At 40.9% G+C, this 26255-nt stretch overlaps 1 protein-coding gene across 5 annotated transcripts in view; it reads right to left on the minus strand.

Moving 5' to 3' along the window:
• The window catches only part of Clcn3 (chloride voltage-gated channel 3), an 80304-nt gene extending 55375 nt beyond the window's left edge, over positions 1–24929 (minus strand). Inside the window, exons 1-2 of one of the 5 annotated variants that reach the window (XM_028881048.2) lie at positions 24329–24929; positions 13254–13429 (exon numbers count right to left, since the gene is read on the minus strand). The gene's annotated coding sequence lies outside the window, so the exon portion shown is untranslated. Of the gene's footprint in view, positions 1–1947; positions 2746–13253; positions 13430–24328 lie in introns of those variants that run through there. The other 4 variants (XM_028881051.2, XM_028881050.2, XM_028881053.2 and 1 more) reach the window with 4 other exon arrangements.
• Between the last annotated feature and the right edge of the window lie 1326 nt (positions 24930–26255).

The raw sequence follows: 26255 nt of genomic DNA on the forward strand, positions 1-26255 counted from the left end.
ATCAGAATATCATGACATAATCTATTTGATGGCTGGGATGTGTAAACTTTGGATACCCATGCCAAAATTGTCACAAAGGATTTTCAGGTATAATAAAACACTTCTACAATTTCTTCTACCATAGTCTTTTTTTTTTTTCTTCCTAAACTAGTCTAAACCACATATAGGGGCACATGCCCTTAATCCCAGCATTAAAGGAGTAGAGGCAGATGGATCTCTGCAATTTCAAAGTGAGCCTGATCTACATACTGAGTTCGAGGCCAGCCAGGACTACAGAGAGACTGTGTCTCAAAACAAACAAATACAACTAGTCTGAACTGGGTAGGCAGTCTAGATCTTTGTCTCAGGAAATTGAGAAGCAGGAGTGATAATCACTGACGGCGTCAGAAAACCCCTTAACATACCTATGCTCTGCTTCCCACCAAAGTCTCAATTCTGTCACTTTTCCTCCTGATCGCCACTATCGTTCTGGTGGGGTTTTGTGCAATGCAGTTATGACAGTATAAGAATTACTGCCTCCCACTCAACTGAATAGTCTATCCATTTCTATAGGTAACTAGTTAAACCAAACTTTCCTCTATAAATTCATGATTCCAAATAAAAAGGAAAAAAGGCTCCTAAAAACTATAAAATATGAACAGCTAATATACTAAATAGACGGCTGTTGGACAAAACTGCATTAAGGAGTTCCTCCTACATGCATACCTGTAGTGGGTGGCTGTTTGAGCCATGCCTTGAAGCACACCCCCAGTGAGGTAGCAGGTAGCTGTTATACCTATGACCTTGAAGTATACGCCCCTGGCGCGTGGCCAAGGGGACCTTTAAGACTGGGATGCACGTGCTCTCTCTTAGGTATTGTAAGGAAAGGATAAATAATCAGCACATATGGTTGCCCATGATAAATTTATATATTCTTTTTAAGATTTATTTTATTTATTAAGTATACAGTGTTCTGTCTGCCTGTGTCCTTGCAGGCCAGAAGAAGGCACCAGATCTCATTACAGATGGTTGTGAGCCACCATGTGGTTGCTGGGAATTGAACTCAGCCCCTATTAAATCTATATATTCTTGCCCATGAAGTTTGAACTATGAGGAGGATTGGGAGTTCAAAACCAGCCTCAGGTACATAGTGATTTCAAGACTAGCCTGAGCAACAAGAGACTCAAAATCCAAACAAAACAAAAAAGTCAATTAAAATACATCATGCATCAGTCCTAAGAGATTTATGTGAAGACCATAAACTACTTATAAACCAAAAGGAACAAGTAGAATGATGTTACTGAAAAAAATAAAAGAATAAACACGTGTATACTGGAGTAGGACTAGCAATGACCAGCACAAAGAAGGATGAGGAAAGCAGACACTGCAGAGGCAATGTGGACAGCTACCTTTTTAATTCTGTAGCTAAATTGTTACTATTTGAAAAACCTAAAACACATAAGGAAAAATGTAGTCAAATTCCACAAGCAAAATAAAAGCCATTATTTTCAGCTATTTTTTTTTCCAGCCTTGTATATATAACTAAGAGAACTGGAACATGATAGAGAGTTGACACATAAAAACCTTGCCTGTAGTCAGCCAGTGGCTCACGCCTTTAATCCCAGCATGCAGGAGGCAGAGACAGGAATCTCTATGAGTTCCAGGACAGCCAGGGCTACACAGAGAAACCCTGTCTCGGGAAACAAACAAACAAAAAACCTTGCCTCAAGTTTTTAACAGATGGTAAGTCACTTTATTTAGCAACCCAGTATGCTTCTGGCTGCTAGTTTATCTTGAAATTCATTGTGTCAAGTAGGGTTTTTAGACCCTGGAGATCTGTAAGATCTCTTACAAAATGTCTGTAAAGTTAAAACCATTAATACTAACACACTTATCAAAATTCTACTGCTACTGTAAAAAAAAAAATCAAAATGTATTTACTGAAACAACATAAACTCATTTACTTACAGTTCTAGATAGATACCAAAAGTCCAAGATCAAGGTGTCAGCTGGAATGCATTCCTCCTGTACGTTCTAAGAACAAAATCTGTTTCCTTGCTTTCTCCAGCTTCTAAAGGCCTCCTCCGTTCCTTGATCCATGGTCTCTTGTCGTATCATGCCAACGTCTCGGCTTTCTCTCTAAGTCTCCTGCCAATGACCCCGATCCACCTGCCTTCCTCTTTTAAAGACCTTTGTGATTACGTTGACACCACCCAGTTATTTATTCCAGGCTAATCTTCCTATCTCGAGATCTCCGATTGATCACAAAGTCCCTTTCATCATCTGCTGTAAGACATTTACAGGTGCCCGGAACTAGGGTAAGGAGAGTGTGGGAAGGTGTGGGAGGGGCCATTACTCAGTCAATAGAACACTTTCTTTTTCCTTGTACTGACCTTTGCATACATAGTTACAAGAGGAGCAAGACGCCACCATCTACACAAATCAAAGCTGTCACACCAACATGTACTAAACACCCTTGTGCTTTTCACAATTGTGTCCTTGTTAAAACACAAAAGCCTGTTTTCCTTACAGATGAGTGCCTGACAAATAATACTCACGTTATTAAATCACAACTCTTAGCCATATGCTCTATTTACCATTCCATGTGTGGAAACAGGAAATCTACCCCTCTGTCACCCTTACTGTTCCTCCAGAGCCCACCTGGAGCTAATATTTGAGCTGGAAGGTAAACTTATTTTCACAAATCCCAATTTTGAAAGAACACCAACTATAGTTGTTTAGAACTCAGAATCTGGCAGGCATTTTCTCTACAAAATCAGGTGAGCCTACCTCTTCAAGTCAAACAAATGGTAGTACGTGTTATCAATAACAAATCCACTTTTAGGCAATAATAAAAACTGAACCTGTGATCCAGAAAACTTCCCAACAGTTCAAGACTTTCTCTCTGACACCTGTGGCTTCTTGATTGAGTGCACAAAGATATAGAGAGATCACTACTGTTAGTGATTGAAATGTGTGCCCCTCAGCCCAAATTTGTTCCTTAAAGGCCTTACCTCTTATCTTAGAAAATGATTGTATTGGGAGATAAGGTCCAAATTAACCTTTGAAAGAGTAATTAAGGCTAAACAAAGTTATTACTTTGGGCTCTAACTAAGGGTGCCTAAACGTGGATACACTGAGAAGAAAAATAATACAAAGACATGGGAAGGGCAGGTAACTATACACAAACCAAGGACTCATAAGAAATCAATCTGTAGCGCTAGAAAAATGAGAAAGTATGTGGCTTAAGGTACTCAGCCTGTAGTAGTTTTTTATGGCTGTAACAGCAAAATGATACATTAATAAATACAATTTCCAAATTATTTATGTGTAATACTATAACATGTATGTGGGTAGATAATCCACTAAAAGTGCAAGGTGGACAAATGGATTAAATTTTACACAGCACGAAGTATTCATTAATATGGTTTCAACACTGCAATTAGCCTTTAAGAAATTAACACTTGTCACATTCTAGTATAATATCAAAGAAGACTATCCACAATGACCTACAAGAAGATACTAAATTATGTTCTTTCCTAACTATATATTTTCTAAGATGGATTTTCTAGCATGTTATAATAAGCACATTTGAGAATTTGTCTTTTACTAAGCAAAACATTAGGATATTTTTAAATGCAAATCAATGCTGCTCTTCTCATTAAGTTTATTTGGAAAACATATTTTTCATTAATATCAAAATACATTTTACATTTATATTTTAAATGAACTAAAGTTTTACATTCTTCTTTAATTCATAATGGCAAATATTAATAATTAACTTTTGGGGGGGGGTTTCAAAACAAGTTTCTCTGTTTAGTCCTAGCTGTCCTGAAACTCACTTTGTAGATCAGGCTGGCCTCAAACTCGATCAGGCTGGCCTCAAACTCGATCCACCTGCCTCTGCCTCCCAAGTGCTGGGATTAAAGGTATGCATTACCATCACCTGGCTAATAACTTACATTTTTAACAGATGCTACTAACTAGGTGTGGTGAGACATGCTTATCACCCAGAATCTGTGAAGCAGAGCTCCAGGCCAGCAGGGCTACATTGTGACATTCTGTCTCACAAACACAAGGGCTGGAAGGCTATATCACATGGTAGATGCACAGGTCAGGACTCCTAATTATTTTCTTAATAGTATAACAGAAAGGGATCTGGGGAAGAGAAAAAAAAAGTGTCTACTTAAAACACATACTAAGAAGAAATATATCTCAATGATAGGTATTTTGTGAATTCCTGGATGAATTATTTATTTCACTTTTCTAAGGCATCCATGGTCACTATTTTCTATAAAACTAACAGTTTAAATTAATGTAGATTTGTCAAACATATAGCATACACATCTGCCTTTTTCTCAGTGCTGCATGAATGTCTCCTGACAGACACAAAATTCTTTTTAAAAGATTTATTTTTATTTTATGTGTATGAGTGTTTGTAGCATCTATGTGTCACAAGCATGTAATGCCCAGAGAGGCCAGAAGAGGACACCAGATGCTCTGGAAGTGGAGTTATCAACAACCATGAACCAAATTTGAGTGTTGCAATCCAAACCCAGGACTTTAAAAGCAGCAAGTGCTCTTAACTGCTGAGCTATCTCTTCAGCCCTACAAATTTCTTCTTTATGAAGAATTCTGACCTTGTGTAAGAACAATTTTTATGAATGGAACCTCTAGTGACCTCCATTTAGTCTCACACCGTATTGAGCGTTACTATTTCTTCTCTCTCTCTCTCTCTCTCTCTCTCTCTCTCTCTCTCTCTCTCTCTCTCTCTCTCTTTCTTTCTTTTCTTTCTTTTCTATTTTGGTTTTTCGAGACAGGGTTTCTCTGTGTAGTTTTGGTGCCTGTCCTGGAACTCACTCTGTAGCCCAGACTGGCCTCGAACTCACAGAGATCCACCTGGCTCTGCCTCCCGAGTGCTGGGATTAAAGGCGTGCGCCGCCATCACTTTACTATTTCTTAATGAAAGCTAACTGAATATAAATAATTCTAAGCCTAAAATTACACAAAAAATATCTCTGCATGAAATAATCACTGAGGAACTCCTAAAACGTTATCTATACTGTCTGTAGACATCTATCCCAAGAAAGTCTAAAGTGAACTTGTAAATCCTGTCAGACTATTATAAATAATGCCTATATAGATGGAGGACTCTTATCCAAAATGCTGGGGACCAAGGTATTCAAAAAAAAATTTTTTTTGTCGTTGTTTGTTTAAGGATTTGGGGATAGTCATATATACATAATGAGATACCATGGGGTAAGGTCTGAGTCTAAACCCAAAACTCACTTACGTGACATTTTGGGGCCAACATGGATACAAGAGGAGCCTATAATGTGCCACTCCTCCCTGAGGAATGACAATTAATGGTTGCTGGGTGAAGGTGCCTTTTTCTCTAGTGGTGTAGCCACTGATAAGTTGTCTGTTATCCAGTAATAACCTCCCACTCATGTTCATATCAGCAACCCTAATTAAATTAGTCATACAAGAAGCAGAAATGAAAGTTGAAGGAAGACCATTTGGGAGAGAAGGGTATAGAATATTATTTTGAGATGTTACATTTGTTTTCTGTGGAACACTTGTTTAATAATGCAAAGATGTGTTACATTCTTTTATGTAGCATTTGTTTAACTCTGTGAAGCTGTGTTACTGTGCCTGTCTAAAACACTTGATGGTCTAATAAAGAGCTGAATGGCAAATAGCGAGGCAGGAGAGAGGGGGGCGGGGCTGGCAGGCAGAGAGAAGAGAAATCTGAGGAGAAGAAAAATTGAGAGAAAGGGAGAGAAGGATGGGTCAGCTACACAGCTAGCCACCACAGAGTAAGAGTGGAAGTAAGACATACAGAAGTAAAAAGAGGAAAAAGCCCAGAGGCAAAAGGTAGATGGGGTAATTTAAGTTAAGGACAGATGGCTAGAAACAAGCCAAGCTAAGGCTGGGCATTTATAATTATGAATAAGCCTCCGTGTATGATTTATTTGGGAGGCAGGCCCCCAAAAGAGCAACAAACAACAGAAGGTTTTCACAGTGGGGGAGGGGGAAGTAAGAGGAAAATGACTAAAATTATAAACATCCTGACATTTTCAAATAATATACTTTTTTAAGTATATTGGTGGTCTGGAGAAATGGCTCAGCAGTTAAGTGCACTGGCTGCTCTCCCAAAGGACCCAGTTTGATTCCCAACACCCACGTGGCAGCTCATAACTGTCTGTATACAACGTTAGTCCCTGGGAATCTGACTGACTCCCTATTTTGGCCAGCTCAGGCACCAGGGATGCACATGATACACAGACATACATGCTGGTAAAACACTAATACACACAACAGAATAAAATGGGATATTTTTAAAATGTTAAGTATGTTGGTAACATCTATTTCCTGGTCTCCTTCCTACATTTTGTCACTTCAGGTGGCTTTCCTTTTGCTTCATTCTTGTATAATACTTAAGTTGATTACCAAATTCTATGTATCTTTTTATGAGCTGCTTTGCTTCTTCTGTTGGAATAAAGTAGACTATTTTATTTCTCACTATACAAAAGAAATCTGCACTATTATTTTTACCCAGTAAGATCTAAAGGTCTGGATAACATGAGCCTACTTCTCAGATACCAGTTTTATGATGTTGATGCCATGCTGGATCTGTAGGACGAAGGCTGGCATTTGTGTTCTCATCCTAACAAGTATCCTATGGGCCACCCAGTTTCCTGAATGGCCACACTGATCTACTTTACCTAGCATTCCTTCTGAAATTTCTCATGGAGGAAGATTTAAGAATATTCCACCCAAAAAGAATACAAGGTGGTGGCACATGTCTTGAATCCCAGCACTTGGAAGGCAGGCAGGCAGGCAGGCAGATCTCTCTGAGTTCAAGGTTAGCCTGGTCTACAGAGTGAGTTCCAGGGCAGCCAGGGCTACATAGAGAAACCCTGTGTCAAAAGAAAAAAAAAAAAAAAAAAAAAAAACCCACACCCACACAAAAATGAATACAATATAAATAAAAGTATAAACATCTTTAATGAAGCTGAACCTAATGCTAGATATTTGAATGCTAATCTCTTTTAATAGCTCAGAACCTCTGAGCCTAATATCACAAATCATTTTTGAGTTCTAAAGCTCATGCACTGATATAGAGATACAGCATCCCTAATCCAAACATTCAAAATCCAATGTGCTATAAAGTCTGCAGCTTTCTGAACCAACAGAACAGGAACAGGAAATTCTCCACCTGACTTCATGCTAGTCACAGCCAGTCACAGCCAAGGCACAGGCATACTGCAAATTCTGTACAAATTATCTTCAGGCTCTGTGTAAAAAAAAATTCTGTGTTTAAATGAATCCCCTGCCCAAGAAATTTCATGTTATATATGTGCAAATACTGCCCCCTCAAAGTTATAGAAAAAAAAAAAAACCTGAAACGTGGTTCTAAGCATTTCAAGTAAAGGATATTCAACTTCTATTTGAGAAATGAATAATACCTGTATTCCAATCCCAGATACCATATGTCCCAAAGTTCAACACTGAAGCATTTGTGTTTCTGAAAATTTTTAAGAGTTTTCTATACAAAAGAAATTGAGACATTCAGTTTTAGACAATCTAAAAACTTCAAAGATTCCTTGACACTGCCAGGCAAACATTTCAGACAAGACAAAAATATACACAGGCTCATATTTTAAACAGCATAATTACATTAGCAACACACCTAACTTTTTGGCCTTTCATTCACATTTGTTACTAATACTAATAGTCATCATTCTTAACAGTACTTCTACTCTGATAACTGTGTTCTAAAGTACTTAGCATTTACTTTTTGTTGACTTTATTTTTGAGATTCGTAAATATATTTCTTAAAGGATTTGTAAACTATAAGCTATTAAAAAAAAAAAAAAAACAGCTATCTCACGGGGAGTCCCCAAGCAATTTCTCTCTTATAACTTAAAGCCTATTCCATATCTAGGCCTACATCCTTTTCATCAGAAATACTGGAAATGTAACTGGTATCTTGCTTGGATGCTCTCATAAAGGGAATTTGTTTATATTAGGATGAAAGAGTTTAGCATATCCAAGCCGAAAAAACACAGGAGAAAACAGAAACAGCCACTCATAACTGATTCTCTATCATTAACCAGCTATTCTTTTAATAGCCCAATTTATATCATTTGGGTAAAGATCTCTGATGCACTCAATACTGAGAGCACTCATTCAGTGACTCTTGTGTTGTGGGGCTTTGTCTTGGAAAACTAAACAAATACTGAATCAGGAAAGAATACTTACTCTCAGTTGCTTGTTCTACCATTCACTGTCATAACTCTTTAGACACAAGCCCTCATGAAAGTAAGGCCTTTCCTTGCATTTGTCTGAGTTCATGATGGTAAAACCTTTCTGCTGCTGTTGGGAGGACCACAACAACTACACTGAAAGAACACTCACTGTCTCTCACAAGGACACTCACTGCTTCAGAGGTAATTCTCACTCCTACAGCTGGTCCTCCATGCATTATGTTGTTGTGGAATATTAGTTTAAGATGTGTTACACTCATTCATGCTGTGGAATATTTGTTTACAGTGCAAAGATGCACTGCATTCTTTTATGTTGCATCTGTTTACATCTGTACAGCTGTGTTACTTCACCTGTCTAAAACACCTGATTGGTCGAACATAACCTGAATGACCAATAGCTGGGCAGGAAAGGGATAGGTGGGGCTGCCAGGCAGAGAGAATAAACAGGAGGAGAAATCTAGTCTCTAGAGAAAAGGGGGGAAGAGCAAGAAAAGGAGGAGGAGAGAAGGGTGCCAGGGGCTAGCCACAGAGTAAGAAAGAAGAAAGATATATAGAATAAAGAAAGGCAAAAAGTCCAGAGGAAAAATGTAGTAAAGAGACATGGAATAATTTAAGTTAGAAAAGCTGGCTAGAAACAAGCCAAGCTAAGGCCAGGCATTCATAAGTAAGAATAAGTCTCCATGTATTTATTTGGGAGCTGGGTGGTGGGCCCCCAAAGAATTAAAAAAAGCAATATTACAAAGTCAAAAGGTATATTAAAATAAAATTCACTGAGACTGGTGGGTAAAGGAACGTATTAACAAGCCTGGCGACCTCAGTTAGATTCCCTCTAACCTACATGGAGAGAACTGCCTCCACCAAGTTATCCTGACTTTCTCCTGTACCACATGTCATGCATACACACATATACAAAAAACACATGTAATAAAAAGCATTTAAAAGGAAATTAATTCATTTTTTAGTTTATAAATAAAATAAAATCAAAATTAAAAACATATAATTAACTTTGAGAACAAAATCTATACAAAAAGCACCAGTGTCTGCTTCCCCTAAGGGCATTCCAACTTCTTCCTTGCTAATACAGCCTTAATTTCATTTGGCTGGTAATCACAGTGACATCGATCACTCCCATTGCCAGTGGTGGTCTGGATTGGGTATGTTGTCAAGTTCTAGTCAGTCACATACAAAGACGAATACTGGTGGGTTTGGTTGGAGGAGAATTAGAAGGTCATATTTTTGCACCCTTGATCTCCCTTTCTACTTAATTCTCTTTTTCAGAAGTTGGAGTAAAGGCATCACCAGCCCTTGCTGACAGTGGAAAGATGGAAAGTGCTGGATCCATCCTCCTGTTCCTTCTACTTCCTGAGTTAATTTTACACCCCGCATAAAAAAACCAAAGATCTAAGAGAGGAATAAGAAATGTTGTTCATGTCACTTGATTTTTAAAATTATGAATGCATACATTCTAGTTCATAACTGTCAGTAAATGTCACTTTTAAATTAGGTAGAAAAAAATCAGTGATTATAAGAAAGCAACAGGCTAATAATGCAAGTACTGTCTTTTTAAATCAAAGAACATCCCAGGGAGGCAGCCTGGAGGTGTTACTATTCTGAACAGCAATGAAACAAAGAGGTAAGCACAACAGTCTCGGCCGTTCTTGTCTTGGGCCGTCTCTAGACTCACAGACAGTAAAGCCCACGGGATGACAGTGAAAGGCGGAAACCTCAGACTCTGAAGTCCAAAGCACCACAGCCATGAGAATCTGAACGCACCGACTCCTGGAGCAAAGAGACGGGTGCTTCACTCCAGGCCACTCTACTCCGAAAGGGCTGACGATTCCCAAACCCCAAACGAGATAAAGACAATAAGCAGTCACTGTAACAAAAAGTGAGCACTGGTGCCTACACCTGAACACCTCCCGTAAATACAGCAGCTTCCTACAAAGAAACCTCAGGAGCAATGCCCTAAGAATAAAATGATTCTGAGAGACCAACTAACAGAAAGCTAAAACCATGTTGTAAATTCTCTGGCCAGATCCTAGACTGCTGGTCTGCTGGAGAAAAATACGAAAGTACTCTGGGGCAGATATTGCCACCCTGCAATTCCACTATTACTTGTATATAGTATCGAGTACTCAGCTAACAATTACAGGGGCTAAAGCCAAAAAAGATCCAGAAAGAGAAAAAAAAAGGAGGCAACAGAAATGGAACCAAAGATGATTCAGGCTTCCTGAAATCTTCAGACAGAGATGTCAAGAAATGTGATTAATATTGATTAATTAGTAATATGAAGACTCTCAGAACAAATAACAAATAAACTGGGATTCAGAGTAAAAACAACAATACATCACTATAATACAATATCGTGGATTACAGCATGTGTATTACAGAATGGCTATACTCCAAAACTCCAAATCATTGACACTACCAAATGACACTACCAAATGCTGAAGAGAAGGTAGGCAACAGGAACTCTCAGTCAAAATGACAGACACTTGGGAAGACAGTTTGGCAACTTCCTATAATATTAACTGTACCTTTACTGTAAGATTCAGCTATAATGTACCAAAAATATTTACTCCAGTTAAGTGACATATTCACATGAAAATGAAAAAAATAAATAAAAAGATGGAAAATACAGAAGAGCCTGAGCACTACCACATACAATTGAAATCCTAACGGAACAGAAACGATGTTTGTGATGGCTCATCTTGGTTATCAACTTGACACAGCTGGGCAGAGGGACCCTCAGTTGTGGAGCTGCCTCCATCAGATCGGCCTGTGGGCATGTCTGCAGGGCATTTTCTTGATTAAAACTGACACAGGATGGGCCAGCTCACTGTAGATGATATAAAGGTGGCTGACTGAGAGTCTGGGGAGAGTAAACCAATATGCAGCACTCCTCCGTGGTCTCTGCTGCTCTTCCTGCGTCAGCTCGGCCCTGGCTTCCCTACAGGATGGACTGTAACCTTTAAGACGGAATAAACTCTTTTCTCGACAACTTCTTTGATCGTCATATTGATAAATCAACAGAAAGCAAAGTAGAACAGAGATATACTATAAAAAAAAACTGAGGATGAGAAGAAATCAAGTCACACTAATTTTTAATTAATTAATTAATAATAACTAATCAAGTTGTAAGTTTCTCTAATAACTCCCTCCACCAGAGAAAAGAACACTGGAGCATGTCCTGCTTAAGGAAATGTAACTACAAAACACAGACATATGCTGAGGGTCACTGAAAATAGGTCAAGTATTTCAGAACTCTAAAGGAGCACAGAGCCCAGGATGCACCTACAGAAATACATGGTACACAGAGATAACACTGTAGGTTGGACCCTTAGCAATAGTACTGTTTCTCACTGTGATGCTTGCTCAGGCTTTCCTGTATTTTCCATCTTTTACTTTATTGTTTTCATTTTCATGTGAATATTTCACCTAACTGGAGTAAACACTTTGGTGCATTATTGCTAAATCTTACAGCTAATGTATAGGAAACTACCAAACTGTCTTCCAAAGTGTCTGTCATTTTGATTGAGAGTTCAAGTTGCCTGCCTTGGTACTGGACCAAGCAGTTATGGATATGGGAAAAAAACAAATTTGAATTCTTACTCACATTACACACAATTAGATGCAAGCAGATTCTAGATCTAAATGTAAATGGCACAAGAAGAAAACAGAATACTACCTTTGATCCCCTGAAGTATCTGAAATCTTTATTTTTAAGTAACAGAGTTTGGCTATGTCAATCAGGCTGGATAGAGCAAGTCTCTATCCTCGCTCAATATCTGGGATTACATGTGTGTACCATCATATCCAATTAAGAACAATTAATAAGAACACAGAAAGTAAGAAGAACAAAGAAAAATACTAACTAGATTTCATTAGAATCAATGACTTCCCCAAAAGATCTTACTAAGAAAATGAAAAGACACACTTCAGAGTAAGACAAAACATTTCCAATAAATGTATCAGACAAATCAGAATATATAACAGGCTTCTATAAAATAGAGAGATTGATCTGGCACTTCTAGAGGCAACCTAAGCCAAGTCAACATCTATAAATGCATTTCAACTCCCAAGTCATCAAAAACAAGCACAAAATGAAAGACTTCTGCATACACAGAATAGTTAAGATGTTTAAAACTGATCCTCCTTTGGTATTTGGTTTGGGTAAAGATGTACAATTAAACTTTCACACACAACAGAGATAAGCATACCACAATGCTGGAGTATCTCAGATAGCACCTGATGATGCTGACACATGCATACTCTAGATTTAAGCATTCCACACTAAGTATAACTCATGATGAGTTAGATTACTTCACTAAAACACATGCACTTACATATTTTAGCAGGACTATTAACAATGGCTAAGATCTACAATGAAATATATAGACTAACAACACTGCAGTGTATTTACACATGGAAAACTACAAAGCAATGGAAATAACCATTGCCATATGTAACAATTTAATTAAAACACCAGAGATAAGAGCTCACACATTATGACCCCACTTACATAAGATGCAAACAGCCACTAAACCAATCTAAATGGAAATCAAATAATAGTTATCTTTTAAGGTAAGGAGAGAGGAGTCTAGGTAATGCTTTGTTTATTAACTAAAGGGAAATTATAGAACTTGTTTATTTTGCAGACATCAGTTTTCACGAGCATGATGCAAAGACTGCATACCTCTCTGGATTATACTTAAATTTAAATTTAAAAGTTTATTTCAATGTTGGAGACTTTGGAGGTAGTAAAAATATTTTAGGATAATACTATGAACAAGGCCACTGAGATGTATACTTTTCAATGGTTAAGTTTAAGTGCTGTGAATCTACCTTGGCTTCAAAAAGTTACCCCAAATGTTAGTCTCAAAAAAAAAAAAAAAAAAAAAAAACAAAATCAAAGTATATTCATGGCGGATATTCATGGCGGATATTCATGGCGGATATTCATGGCTATACTACAGTTCTCAGTTGTCATGCTGCACTTACCAACTGCTGTGTCACCGTCTAACAAAGTGTCATCTTCAGAAGTCTGAAAGTCCATAATAGCGCCTGCTCCATCTAAGAGCTCCTCATCGCTACTGGCGCTCCTTATGCTGTTGTAGCTGTTCCTATAGTAGCCTCTGTGGAACAGCTGCTCAGACTCCATTGAGCTCTCTGGTTATCTGGAAAAAAGGGGAAAATGGCTTCAACATTTTCCCAACATTAAACAAAAATCACGGACGCTAACATCGCAAAATGAAAGCTGTGATCTTTGTAGGAAAAAATACTAAGTTCATCCGACCTAACAATGGCTCCCTCTCTTATGCTAAGTGGTGAGGGATGGTTCAGTTCTTCTCACTATGCAGCTGTCAAAAAGAAAGGAAAACTCCTTCAAGCAGTACGTTAAACAACCTTCGGATCCTCTAAGTTTCAATGCATCAAGCGCAGAGCTGGCTTACAGTGTGCAGCTTCCTGCACAAGATGGGGAAGATCCGCAGTATGCAATCAACCACTCGGGTATGCACCGACTGGACAGGGCTTCGAAGGGAACAGGCCTCCAGGGAAGGCACCCAATGGCTGAAATTCCAAGTCCACTGGATTTTACCTCAGACAAGTGCTACCTAACTTTTAAAATTAACATTGTAACTTAAATTTTCTTAAATTAACTTGAAATATTCACGTATTTGGAGCCCAGAGTCAAACATTAACCAAAGAAAAACTAAAAATAATTATATGTTTTCATTTTTTCAAAGCAGGTAAAACTAAATTATTGTTTTCATTTTTATTCTTTATATACCAAAAATAATACTCATACTTTTTTTTCCTGAGACAGGGTTTCTCTGTGTAACAGCTTCTGGCTGTCCTGGCACTCACTCTGTAGCCCAGGCTGGCCTTGAACTCACAGAGATCCGCCTGCCTCTGCTTCCCGAGTGCTGGGATTAAAGGTGTGCGCCACCACCGCCCGGCTCATTTTTTAATATATCTACTCCCATGCTCACTAACAAGATGCGAATTTGTAAGTATGTTGACATGCGTGGGACTCAACAACATTAGAAGCAGCCAAACTAGTGAGGCTGGTAAAGCAAAGCTGATCAGCAAGTTGCAGCAGGTACATACAGAACATGAAGGAACCAAAGCTCCCCTCTTAGACAATCGCGCCTCCTTGGTACTTTTCTTTCTGCGCATGAAAAACGCATAACAGTGTCTTAACGAAGGTATTCAGAAACTACACTTCTGTTTTAGAAAATCAAATATTATTAAACAATAGCTATCTTTTTAAAACTAATTGACAATATAATTCCCTTAAAGATTCCTTCAAAAAGGGTGCTCATTTCTATTCTCAGCACCTAGCAATGACTCAAACAGAATACAGGCAATAAATACCAAGCTTCCTGCTCAGTTGAGCTCAAAGAGAAACGTGTTCAGTTTTCAACACATACACACCCTTTGAACGACAGCAGGCTGGCCTTGAAAAAAGCAAATTTTGAAATAAATGACAAAGAAATATTTGCTGTTCTGCAACTTTATAAATATTTCATTATTTCCTCTACCAAAAACGCCCTATTGTAACATACTAAGAGTATTAATGTATTACTTAACAAGTTTGTATAGTAGAGGGTGGTAGCTTGCAAGCCTATTTCCTATAGTTTCAAAGACCAGACTCCCAGAGATCAGGTCTAGTGCTGTAATAAATTTCTAATGACCTCCGCACAAGCACCTTGGCTGCCTCTAACTTGATCTTTGTACTGCAGCCAGCCCTTAAAAAAAAAAAAAAAAAGGCTGCCTAGTAATCTCTCCCTATTCTGAGTATTAAAATATTCTAATTATTTTCACACTTCTTAACAAAGCAGCAAAGCCCCAGGCCAGCAGTCCCAGTCCAGGTCCCAGATTCACTTGCAGTGTGTACTTCTTTGAGACTCTAACCACTGAGCTTACACTCTCTCAGTCCCAGCCGGGCCTTCCCTGCCTCCTGGCCTTCAGTAGGCCTTTGATCTGGAACACACCCTCTCCTTTTCATCTAACCTTGCTACTCATTCTTCTGTTCTCACTTCAAATATCCATTAATTAGCTAGGCATCTGGCATATTCTTGTAGCCTCAGCTACTCAGGAACCTGAAGCAGGATTATCCAGAGTTCAAAACCAACCTCAGGAACTTACACTGTCTCCAAACATCAACAACTAGCAAACAAAAGTACTCCTCTAGTTGGTAAACACATCTCTCTGGCACTCTCATGACACTTTCCAAAAGGAAATGTGTTAAATATGAGCCAATAATAAGGTTTGGGAGCTAAGATTCTCTCCACTTAACAGAGGAGAAATCTGAGACACAAAACGTTTAAATAACTTAACCAAAGCCATGCAGGTAGTTAAAAAAATTAAAAAAAATAAAAGTCTACCCTAGTACTTGAATCAAGTTTTGCCTATATCAAATTTTCCTATTAGCTCTTACAGCTCCCACTGTATAGCACTGACCACAGCTTTATGAGACTCTATTTATTTACTGATCTTCTGATCTAGAATGTATCTTAAGGCCTAGTACTGTTATATTTTTGTTTTTCATTACACAGCCAATGGTTAGCAAAGTATATAGCATATATATTAGGTATTCAATTTGAGTACTGTTTTGTTTTGTTTTTTTGTTTTTTGGATTTGTGTGTGTGTGTGTGTGTGTTGTGTGTGTGTGTGTGTGTGTGTGTGTGATGGTCTCATTCTGTAGCCCAGGATAGTCTACCATATAACAAAAATATTTAACTTTGATGAAGTTCAATTCATCAGTTTTCCTCTATGGATATTACTTCCTAGACCTATTTCCCAAAGACCCAGCAAGCAAGTAACTTAAGGGAGCTTTATGGTTCTCAGTCAACTTTTGTTTCTCCTAGAAAGGTATCTGGGCAGAGCTGAAGGTAATGGCTAAGCTCCAAAGGTGTGTCAGTCAGCTATGTATCTGACTGCTAAGTTAAACAGAGAGGAAGTAGGTCACAGTCTGGAGAAAGCAGCACACGAAAACTCTCCGCGTCAGCAACCAGAAAGGACCAAAAGTCTCCAGAGGAACAACGGTGGAAAGCCTCGTCACCTGGAGGGAAGACTCATTCCATCTACATCTCTTTTAAAGCTTTACTAGCAAGGCATGGACTACCTTTCCACCACTTCCTGGTCAGAGAGGCCCCAGGTCTCCAGGACACAGGCTACTGCCAACTGCCCTTGGTTACCCACGTGACTACGAGATCCTACTGCTGAAGACAGCATAGTCTCTGAATGCCAACCTGACCGGGAACCCGCCTCCCTGGTAATTAGCTTTCACGGTGCTGGAAGGTGCTAAGCAAGTTACTGAGGCAGAGACGACACCCATGGTCTCACCCAGCACTGGACCCTTCCCGCTGCAAAACCAACCCGCCAGGCAAATGTGCCCGCTAATGCAACAGTGGTATGATTTTTTTTTCCTTTTTGAGACAGGGTTTCTCTGTGTAGTCCTGGCTGTCCTAGAACTCAATCTGTAACCCAGGCCGGCCTGGAACATCAGAGATCCACCTTCCTCTGCCTCCTGGAGTCGTGGGATTAAAGGTGTGCACTGGCAATGGTACGACTTTTAAGGGCTAACCAAGCACTTTCTGATTAGATCTGAGACCTCCTCTGACAGAGGAAATCTCCTGTGTGGTGCTGAGTCCTCCTGGGGAAGTCAAAGACCCAAGGGCAGGACCTGCTGTTCTTATTTTGACAGCTGTGCTGTCAAATTACCTTCAAAACATTTCTGTGCATATCCACACATGCTTCTTTTTGCAGGGGGCAGCAACTCAATGGGGACATGCAAAACTGAAGTGCTGAGATGAGAGACTGAGCCTCAACTGACAGTACTTAGCCCTCAACACACAACACACACACACACACACCACACAACACACACACACACACACCACACCACCAAGGAGACATCAAAGATGAGGCAGAAATAATAAGAGCTGGAGGATGGGGAGGAGGGCCATGAAATGCTTTCTTCTCTATAAGACATGCTATCACACTCATGAACTCACAGGAGCTGTGATTACTTGCATATGACCTGTACAAGATCGCAAAAGCCAAAATCTACCCCAGTATAGGTGAGAGAGATGATCGCCAGGCCTTCCCCCTCACTAAGGAGCTGTGGGCAGTAGATGTGAATAGTTGCTGGGAGAAAAAGAACCACTTTTGTGAGGATGTAGCCACTGGTAGATTTGTGCCATACCCCGGGAGACAGCCCCACACCACACACATATGGGCAACACTAAGTGGACTCTGTGAGAGACAGAGATAGATAAGACAGACAGACAGACCTATCAACCAACCAAATGGGAGAAAGAAAAGACAGACATGAGGTTGGGAGGAACATTGGAAGGGACATGGAGGCTGTCAGAAGCGGTAAATGAGGATAGGTATGATTATATTTTACTATATATTTAAATTTCAAAAACAAAAAACTTTTATGTTTTTACTAGGTCTCACATTAAAATGTGACATTTTATTGATTTCAAAACAGCCATTTAATCACAAATATTTATAGAACAGCTAAAAAGTATCAGAGATTGATATAACTATAAATGCAATGTTATTATATACCATATTTTTACAGGCCTCAGGAAGTTCAGTAAACTTCAGCATACAGTAAATACTATTTTCACAGGAGATGTAGAATTTTCTTATATTGCTGATCTGTATTCCTACAGTAAAAAGCAGAACCCAACCAACAGCACAACTTAACAGAACTCGGAGAAAAAGACTACATCTCACCATGGTAGATGACATGAAGCTCCCTGTGGTAGTTTGATTGTAATTGGCCCCCATAAGCTCATAGGGAAGGGCACTATTAGGAGGTGTGGCCTTGTTGGAGGAAGTGTGTCACTATGGGGCGGGCTGTGAGGTCTTCTATGCTCAACATACTGCCTTGTTCTTAGACCACTTCCTGTTGCCTGCACAAGACGCAGAACTCTCTGCTGCCTTTCCAGCATGTCGTCTGCCTGAGTGCCACCATGCCCCTCCATGATGATAATGGACAGAACTTCTGAACAGTAAGCCACCCAAATTAAGTTTTCCTTGTAAGAGTTTCCATGGTCATAGTGTCTCTTCTCAGCAATAGAAACCCTAAATAAGACACTCTCCTTCCCACCCACCCCCTCTCTCCTCTCCTCTCCTCTCCTCCCCCCCCCCCCCCCCCCCCCCCCCCCCCCCCCCCCCCCCTCCCCTCCCTCCCTTCTCTCTCTCCCTCTCTCTCTCTCTCTCTCTCTTTCTCTCTCTCATCAAAAAAGGTAAGTACGATGGGGGAGGGGGTTTGGTTACCTGAGGAAAAAAGTGGCATGAGCTGAACTACCAAGCTGAGACTAGAAAAGGCCTTTATAGGTAGGTATATGAACTTCTAGTTGTAGGAAAGGCTTGATGGTCAGTATGTTGGGGAAATCTACCGTACAATATATCCTGTACCAACCCTAATGAGGCTTCTGGTAACTGCCACGCCTACCTATGACTTGCCCCTCAGGCGGGGCCAAGACAGGAGCCCTTAAGACCCAAGATCCGGATGTGCTGGCTCTCTTGGTTCCTTGTGAGCCTGGATGCTGGATGGTAGACCGAGCAGAGTTCTCCAGAGAACACCGCTGGACTGTACCTCTCCTCTCCCGGATCCTGTAACCAACCCCTTTACTGGCTGTAAGTTACCCAAATAAACCTACTTTTCAACTTCGTAGAGTTGCCTTAATAAATCCCCCAATAGTTTCCCAGAGGCTGTACCCAGCAGGACTGCATAGAGGTTGACTGGACCATGGGCCTGGGTACCAGGTGTTCGTAAGGGTCTACACTTGACTGTAACTAGCAAGGGGGAGGTCTCTTGCTCCACCCCTTGGCATTGTTATAAATAGACCTTTGGAATAAAGCTCTGGGCCGGTGGATAAGGATTTAGGCCACCCGAGTCTAGCCTGTGTTTTCTCTGTTTCTCTCCCCTCTATTTCTAACTAAGTCTCTTATCCCTCATTCCTCAAGAGTCCCTGGGATAAATAATGGTGGGGGCTGGTCCCCCACATTACATTTGTTTCACTCTGTGAAGCTGTGTTACTGTGCCTGTGTAAAACACCCGATGGTCTAATAAAGAACTGAATAGCCAATAGCAAGGCAGGAGAAAGGATAGGCAGGGCTGGCAAGCAGAGAGAATAAATAGAGGGGAAATCTGGGAGAAGGGGAGCTAGGAGCCAGAGAAGGAGGAGGACTCTAGAGGCCAGCCACCCAGCTATACATCAAGCCATGAAGTAAGAGTAAGATTTACAGAAATAAAAGAATGGGAAAAGCCCAGCGGCAAAAGGTAGATAGAATAAGTTAAAGAACACTGGCAAGAAATAAGCCAAGCTAAGGCCAGGCATTGATAAGTAAGAATAAGGCTGTATGTGAATTATTTGGGAGCTGGGTGGTGAGTTCCCCCCAAAAAAGAGTAAAAAAAAAACCCAACAACAGGAAAGAATGCCTTTTAAGGTGTCACACAGAAGAAAGATCAATAAATCTGGAAATATTGAGAACTGGGAGGAAATGAAGCCAGAGCTCCAAAGTTTGTGTTTCTTTCTCCACACTGAAAAGATTTCACCTCTAGAAGTAGGAAGGTCAATGGAAGGAGGGCGCTGAAGAGCAGAGAGAGGAGGAGACGGACACGTTCACAGGTCACCAACCCAGGACATCTGGGCAGAAACCTAGACACCAGGCAGCAGATCCACTGAGGTTTCCTCTGGGAGGAAACACCGCATTTTTCCATCTCATTTCCCACCGAGGGGGAAATCTTTTCTCCTTTTTCTACAAGGGATTACAAAGCAAAGTGGGGAAGACATAACAAACTGAAATGAAGCAAAACTAATTACTAGTCAATATTAGTTATTAATAAGCAAAATAATTAACCTTTACTTCGAAGTCAATAGAAAGTGGAAATTAGATGTAAAACACATTTTTAGTAAACAGTTTGAAATGCATCAAACTGAAGAGTCATTGAAGGTGACATTTACACACTAAAGTACAATTAAAATGTATATACATCGGAAAAAATTTAATAATTTGAATTAACTCAGAACTATTCTAATAAGTAATCGTTTTCTAATGTTATTAGTTTGACAGTTTCATATATCTATATAATGAAGTTTAGTCGTTTTGAGCCCCCATTTCATTTTCTCTCCTCTATCTGGAACCCTTCTTCTTAAGTAAATGTAAAAGATGCAAAATTGTAATGCATACATATGTGTATGTTTACATATGTATGTATGTGAAATATATATTACAATTTTTCCTTTACATTAGATACAATTTTGCTGTACTTATACATATTTTATATATAGTACACACATACATACAAATATGCAGTCTTTTGTAGGAAATTCAGGTCTAAAATAATCAGAAAGCTCACTATACAACAGAAATTCAATGTAATCTATTGAGAATATCAGCACTGGGTGGGATTCAGTTTAAAATAAATACCCAAAGTAAAATTAACCTCTCAAATTATTTTTATGTAATTATTTTTCTTAGTCAGGTGTGGTGACACATGTATTTAATGCCAGCACTCAGGAGGCAGAAGCAGGCAGATCTGTGTGAATTTGAGACCAGCCTGCTCTATACAGTGAGTTGTGGCCCAGCTAGTCCTATATACCTTCTCTAAAGCAAATAAAGATAAAAATGGAGTATTTATCTTCTTTCAAATACAGTAACTTACGGCAGACACAGGCATAGCAACCATCTAAAGGCTGCATTATGGTTACTGGCTTCTATCAGAAAAATAAGCAAAATTCTAACTACTCCTTTTTTATAACAAAAATGCAAAAATGTTATTCTGTATAAGTCAAGTTTCAGTACATTATTAGAGTCCACCTACTTCTAAGAACAGTGTAAGACATCACAGTAAAAAACACGCACGGGGTGGGGGGTGCTGAACAGATGGCTCAGCAGTTATGAATACTAGCTGTTCTTCTAGAGGTCCTGAGTTCAATTCCCAGCACTCACATGGCGGCTCACAACTGTCTAACCTATAATGGAATCTGATGCAGACGTACATGCAAAGCACCCATATACATAAATTATAGAAATAAATTTTTATAAAGCTAAAAAGTTTTAAAAACACAGTTGGATTTGTTCTAATGGGTGGGGGACAAAAGAGCAAGAATAAATTGAGGAGGGGGTTACTGATTGGATCCACTGGGTTATGAAGATAGAATTTATCACATTCCAAGATAAGACAATAATCTAACTAGTTTCTCCCAAAAGTAACATTACTTGGTATTTTTTAATTATCCTTACTTTTTACCTAGCATTTCAAAATTGCACCTTATATATTTTAGTTTAAAAAAATCCAAATAATTAGCTCCCTGAAGAATATTTCTTAAAGTTATAAATTATTTTAAGTTAAATACTAAGTGTCTATCAACAGATATAGTAAACAAGTACAGAAAAACACTGCATGATCTCACTTATATGTGGAAAAGCAGAGTAGAATTGGCGGTTCTCAGGGCTGGAAAGATGGCTTAGCGGTTAAGAGCACTGACTACTCTTCCAGAGGACCTGGGTTCAATTCCCAGCGCCCACATGGCAACTCACAACTGTCTGTCACTCCAGTTCCAGGGGACCCTCACACAAACAAACAAACACACAGGCAAAACACCAATGCACGTACAATAAAAATAAATCAATTATTAAAAAAAGAAAGAAAAGAAATGGCGGCTCTCAAGAGCTGGTCAAAGGGTACAAGGTTTCAGTTACCTAGGCAATTAGTGACCTACTGTACAGCACAGTGAGCAGAGCTACACATGACGAGCTGCATGCCTTTAAACTGCTACCTCAACAAAAGTATTTCTACATACAAGAAAGACAAGCTGATCTATGCGGGTATGACTTAATGTTTCCACAATGCATACTTTTATCAAAGTACCACTTTGTACCTCAAATATATACACATAAGTACAATTTGAAAATTAAAGCGAACAAGCATCGAGAAAAGGGAAAATTAAGCACTGCAGAATTTTTAAAAGGCAGCAGGGGGAAAAAAATCCACAAATCAAGGCTCATAATAAGAAGGGAAAAAAACAACAACCAATAATCCAATTTAGAAGCTGCTATGGAAGGCTGAGGCTTTAAAACCAGTTTTCATGACTTCCACCACTCTCCTAAGAATGGGGAGAACTGGTTACTTGGTTCCCTCCCAGCTGCAGCAAATTTCCAGCAATGTGTGAGGCGGTGGGGGGGGTCTTCCTTCACTTTATTCTTAACTGAGGAGCACTTATCTTTAGGAACCAAATGGAACTGGAGCTGCAAGGCTTATAAACAAATAAGGATGTACACATGAAGACTGACATAAAAGTTTACTGAAGTGGTAGAACTGGATGCTTTTCTTTTTAAAAACAACACATTAGAGTTTCTCCATCCCCTTTATAAATTATAAATGAATGGACCTACGGTGCCATGTCGCTCACACCACCTTCTTCTGTCACCTAGTAGCGCTTGCAGGACAGTGCAGCCACCGAGGATTAAAGCAAGAGCTCTGGAGCGACACTGCCCAGCTTCGGTCTCAGTTCTGACACACTACACACTGCTGTGGGGCCTTAGGAATGATAATCAAATGCTTTCTCAAATTTCCACACCTATTGAATGGACACAGTGAATGCATCTACTTTGTGAGATTGGTGAAAACTTGAGTGCTGTGTGTGTGTGTGTGTGACACACACAGACCCTAAACTACAGAAGGTACTCAGTTATGTGCATTATATCATATATATATAGGTGGTGTCTTCCGACAGTGTTGACTACAAAGCAAGTTAGAAATTACACAAAGCAGCGATTGTGGTCAAACCCCACAGGATACAGCTTTGATATATGACCCACCACAGAGATCAAATCTGGCTTCCTGAGAGGTCTGAAAATTATTACCAACATGTCACAACAGGAAACAGAAAGCCTATCACCAACATGACCTGGACAATTGCCATTTTTCTACTGCAAACCCAAAACCTTAACAAATCTGTCCTTCTGAACGATATACATTCAAAACCAGGTTGTTGATTCCTTAAAGGCTTCATGAGGTACATTAAGACAGCATTATTTCCAAGTAATGACTAAGTTATTCATACTGACCTCTTAAAATAATTGGAGCTGCCTGCCACTCAAAGTCTTTGAAGTAGCAGAGGGAGAGGAAGGGGTGGGGGTTGAAAGCTATCTGTAACAAATGCTGCCAACACCATATAAACATTTATAAGCTTATTCAATTTGAGAAAACACCCAGAGTCATACGCCTGATTTTAAAGCCACACAAGATAGGACAGCAGAAGCAGCAGCACCTTTCGAGACTGGTTAACAATATACACATAAGCATTGGACTTCCTCTATATACGCCTAAACTGAAATCCTGTTTTTTGGTAACAAAGGCATGTAAAATTGATCCAAAGTAAATAATCATCGAAATTCCTCATGGGCGAAAAGTACATCTACAAAGTGTCAATTACATTATAAGCTACAGTGGTCCTGCAGGAACTCTGAATACAAGTGCTCAAAAAAGTTTGCAGAACTGAATTTTTGAATTCTATACACACACTCACACAGAGAGAGCTATTAAAAGGCATGGTCACCATTGGTCCAATTGTCATAAACAGTCATTATTTCCAAAGGAAATAGAAATCTGGGCCTAGAATTAGAATACACCTGATGAATATGTAATGAACTTCCTTGTGCTCTAATTTTAAAACGCCATACTTTAAATAAAGCATACCGCAAGAAAAGCTCTCCAAAGCAAGTTCTGGTCCAACAACTTTACTACCAACACGCAAATATTTACACACACACACACACACAAAATGATTTGATGTACGTAAGTCTAAAGATAGAAAACCTAAACGTTATTGCTAAATTTGGGCAAACTCTGTAAGTTCAAGATTAATCCTGTCCTGGCACCTAGTTTTAATTCTTACAGGTCCTTCAATGGTTCCTGGAGGAAATGGGGGCGATTTTAATGGGCTGGACACCAGGTAGGTAGGTGACCACACAGTGCAAAGAGACGGGGACGCCAGAACCTGGCCGAGGCGTGTGACACCTGCCTGCTGGCGACTCACCTCGCAGCGCAGAGGCATAGCAAGTCGGGCGGCTGCTGGCTGCGCTGCCTGCGGACCCCGCATCTGCTTGAGATCGCGCGCCAGCCGCCCGGGGAGCTTCACCCGGGCACGGCTGCCGGGTGCCCAGCCCGGCGGACTTCCCTGCTCCCCGGCTGCAGGAGGGGAGGTGACGTAAATGCAAGCCAGGTAGGACTGGCGGAGGGAGGCTGGCTTCAGGGGGGTTGCAGTTCAACCCTCCTCCGGCTCTAGCGGGGCCCTCAAGCCCAAGCCGCCTCTGCCGAGGACTGGAGTCTCGCCAGCCCAGCTCACGGCGCTCTGGAGCCGGACTACAAACTGCCTCGGCGGCGCTCCACGTCGGGGAGGAGAGCAGCCGCGCGGCTCCGCCAGACCTCCGCCCACTCCAGCCTCCTCCTTCTAACCTCCTCCTCCTCCTCTTCCTCCAGACAGCCGGCCCGCCCCGAGCGCACCCGCACTGAGCGAGGGAGGCTCCGCGAATCCGGCCCCGACCGGCCCTGACCCGGCTGAACGGGAACCAGGGAAGCTGCAGGAAGAGTCGGAGCCCGAACCCAGGTGCGTCTCGCGCGCGCGCGCGCGCGTGACGTCACCGCGCTGCCGTGAACGGCCGTTCGGCGTCCGGCCGTCCCGGCACTTCCTCCCACGGCCGCCCTGGGAGGCACGTCGGCACGTCGGGCGCCTATTGGTCGGGATGGAACGGAGGGGATGAGATGGGCGTGGCCACGAGAAGATGCGCTGGGCGTGGCCGCGAGAAGACACCCCCTCCTGGGCGTGGCCGCGAGAAGACCACCCCCCCATGGGCGTGGACAAGAGAAGACCACCACCCCCTCCTGGGCGTGGCCACGGTACCGGCTTGGGGCGGCCGCGGAAGACGTCTAGTGTGTGCAGGTCGTTCACGTCACTCACGTCTTCGCTTTGGCCCCGCCGGCGTCCACGTGAAGGACCGCAGGCAGCCCCCCAAGGTGGAGAAGGCGCTTTAGGAAGCGAACGGCCCCCGACATCGTGGCGAAGCCTGGCTTCCTCCCACTCGGCCCTGCCGGGACCGAGAGAAGCCTTGGCCGGCTGAAACCCCCCGCGTGACCTCACGCCAAATGCTGTGGGACCTGCGGTGGTGTATGCCACCGTGTCACCTAGCCTTACACACCGTCGCACGTTATGCGCTGAACAAAAATACAAAAGGGGAAAAATCCTTATAAATCCAAATTTAGACTCACGCATTTCCAAAAAAAAAAAAAGTAATTCTTGGAAGAATCTTAAGGTACCTCGTGGTCTTACATATTAGGTTCCTGTCGTGTGTCACAATGCAGAGGAAACCTGTTCCCTTTGCTCAAGGAGCTGTATTGTAACTCAAGCAGGGAGGTGCATCAACGCCTGGCTTTTGCCGGATCTTGCCCAACAACAGCCATGTGAACAAAAAGATGCGGAGTTTGTAACTGAGCGGGACTGTGGGAGCAGTATGGGTGTCGCCACTGGGTGGCAGAATTAAGACGTGGTGTCATGGTTGAGTATCTCACATGTGTTTGGTATGTTATGAAAATCGGTGTCCTCATATCTACTGCTTCTAAATATTAGGTGTGACTTGGGCTCTCACTGCAGACGTGTAGCCTAGTTATTTTTTTTTTGGGGGGGGAGTATCTAGATTTTTATTAGACTACTCATAGCCATCCAATCATTCATGTGTTTTCTATAAAAATGGCATAATCCTCCTGTACTGTTTTCTTTCATGGAAGATTACTCTTTTTTTTTTTTTTTTTTTTTTTTTTTTTTTTTTTCATCAGGTTTCTCTTGTGTAGTTTCGCTTTCCTGAGCTACTGGTAGCCAGGCTGCTCGAACTCACAAGATCGCTGCTCTGCTCGAGTGCTGGATAAAGCGTGCGCCCACGCCCGCAGAAGATTACTCTTTTAAGTAGACA

This window comes from Peromyscus leucopus, chromosome 17, assembly GCF_004664715.2.
Source record: "Peromyscus leucopus breed LL Stock chromosome 17, UCI_PerLeu_2.1, whole genome shotgun sequence".
NCBI classification, from domain to species: domain Eukaryota; kingdom Metazoa; phylum Chordata; class Mammalia; order Rodentia; family Cricetidae; genus Peromyscus; species Peromyscus leucopus.